General features: G+C 45.9%; 1 non-coding gene across 1 annotated transcript; it reads right to left on the reverse strand.

The window, feature by feature from the left end:
* Positions 1-219: 219 nt before the first annotated feature.
* LOC118024120 lies at positions 220-359 on the reverse strand. The gene has a single exon (XR_004683001.1). It is a non-coding gene; the product is annotated as a U4 spliceosomal RNA (small nuclear RNA).
* Between the last annotated feature and the right edge of the window lie 1,804 nt (positions 360-2,163).

The raw sequence follows: 2,163 nt of genomic DNA on the forward strand, positions 1-2,163 counted from the left end.
GAATTCCTAGGCCAGGATCAAAGTCTTTCAAAATTGGGCCGCACTTTTTCTCTTTTTAAACAGTGTCAGCTTTCATTTTCCATTTTAAATGACTATTTATAAGCTGTTTAGAGTAAGAAACCCTCACACACACACACACACACACACACACTCAGACACGTGCAAACACATGTCTTATTTCTGGTTTATACTACATGCTGTAAATGCTGTAGAGGCAATGGATGCTTTCAGAACCCATGTCAGAAAAGAGAGACCCGATTTTTTCCCTCACACCTGTCTTCCTAGAATTATTTTTCAATTAGCAATAATCGCGCCTCGGATAAACCTCATTGGCTATGATACCGCCACTGCTCAAAGCTTCCTAGAATTATTTTTAATATTATTCCTTTCATATCCTCATGCTTCCATGCATTTCTCAGCTTCATTCACTTCCCTCGTATCCCTTCTGTACCCCTGTGACGTCCCCTGTGAAGGCCCCACTTTGATCACACCACACGGCTCTCGCCAGGGCTTTCCTGCAGCTCAAAAGGTGGGTTCCTTCATCTTTTCAGACTCCAGGACTTCCCTCAGGGTTCAGCCCCCCACCCTTAGCTTTAGTGCAGCATTCAGTGCAATGAGAGGTAGTGTACAGCCCACCAGATCAGAGGTGAGCTCTGGACCTGCTCCCTAAAAGTCACATGACCTTGGATAAAGTATCTAACTTCTATGTGCCTCATAGTCTTCACTATGGGGCATGTTAGGTTTAAATGAGTTAACACATGTGAAGTGCTTAGGATAGACCTGGCACAATTTTTTTTTTTTTTTAAGATTTTATTTTTCATTTTTGTGTAGTCTCTACCCACACCGTGAGGCTCGAACTCATGCCCCTGAGATCAAGAGTCATATGCTCTACTGTCTGAGCCAGCCAGGTGTCCCAGACCTGGCACAATTAAACGTTAACTAATATCACTATCATTTGATAATTTCTCTCTCTCTCTCTTCTTTTTCTTCCCAAAATATATCATCCTAGAGCCTCAATCCCAGATTCTTATTTCTTAATTCTGGATGGGTCCTGGAATGGTTCCCCAAGCATGCTTACTGTCTTCCCAGGGTTCTGGCAGGAGGAGCAGAGCTGTCTCTGTAGCTGGAGGGCTTTAGCACAGCACCTGGACAGTTCATTCATCAGGTACTTACTGAATGCCTACAGTGTGCTAAGTACTGTTCTGGATACTTGAGAGACCAAGGTGAAAAAACTGACAAAACCTTTGCCTTAGCTCATCTTCTGGTGGGAAAGATGGGCACTAAATAAAAAAACCAGGAAATACATATAACATGGTGCCAGATAATGGGGCAGTGGAAGGGGGGGTTGTTGTGTAGAGGTTAAAGGGGTTTGGCATTATATTAAAGGGGTTCTGTATTAAAAGGGGTGATTGGAGAAGGCCATGTCCCTGAGAAGGTGATATTTGAGCTGAGACCTGTATCAAATGAGTGTGCAAGCCATACACACATTTGGGGGAAGACCATTCCAGACAGGGAAGGGCAAGTGCAAGGCCCCAAGGTGGCACTGAGTTTGGTGTATTCACGGAGCAGCAGCAAGATCGTTGTGCCTGCAGAGGAGTGATGGAGTGGCTCAGGAGATGGACTCAGAGACAGGAGGAGCCTTCCTGGTAGGCCAGCCACAGGACAGACTTGGGATTTTGTTGTGGGATGAGAAGCCGTGGAGGATTCTGAGCAGGAGTCCGTTTTTAAAAGACCACAGTGTGAAGTAGGGAGAGTAGGCTCTGAGAGGTGTGAGATTGTGAGATGGTATGGGTGCAAGCCGTAAGGCTACTGCATGAATCCAGGCCCAGAGTACACGAGAGACCGTGGCTAGTACCAGGGTGGTGGCGGTGGAGAGAATGTGGTGAGAACTGCTCCGATTCCAGATCTGTTCTGAAGGTAGAACTGGCTGATGGGTTAAATGTGGAGTGGGGAAGGAAGAGAGGAATCTAGGGTAATTGCTTTTGGCCCAAGCATGTTAATGAGTGGTGGTTCCTTTTCCTGAGATGGGAAGCAGTGGGTTTGGGGGAGGGGAGTGGGATTTAAGAGTGTTGTTGCAGCCCAAGATGCTTAATACACTTGCAAGCCGTGATCAAGGGAGAGGACCAGCATGGATATAAATTTGGTTACCATTAGCTAATTAGA

This window comes from Mirounga leonina, unplaced genomic scaffold (assembly GCF_011800145.1).
Source record: "Mirounga leonina isolate KUSES-001 unplaced genomic scaffold, KU_Mleo_1.0 Mir_195, whole genome shotgun sequence".
Taxonomy (NCBI): Eukaryota; Metazoa; Chordata; class Mammalia; order Carnivora; family Phocidae; genus Mirounga; species Mirounga leonina.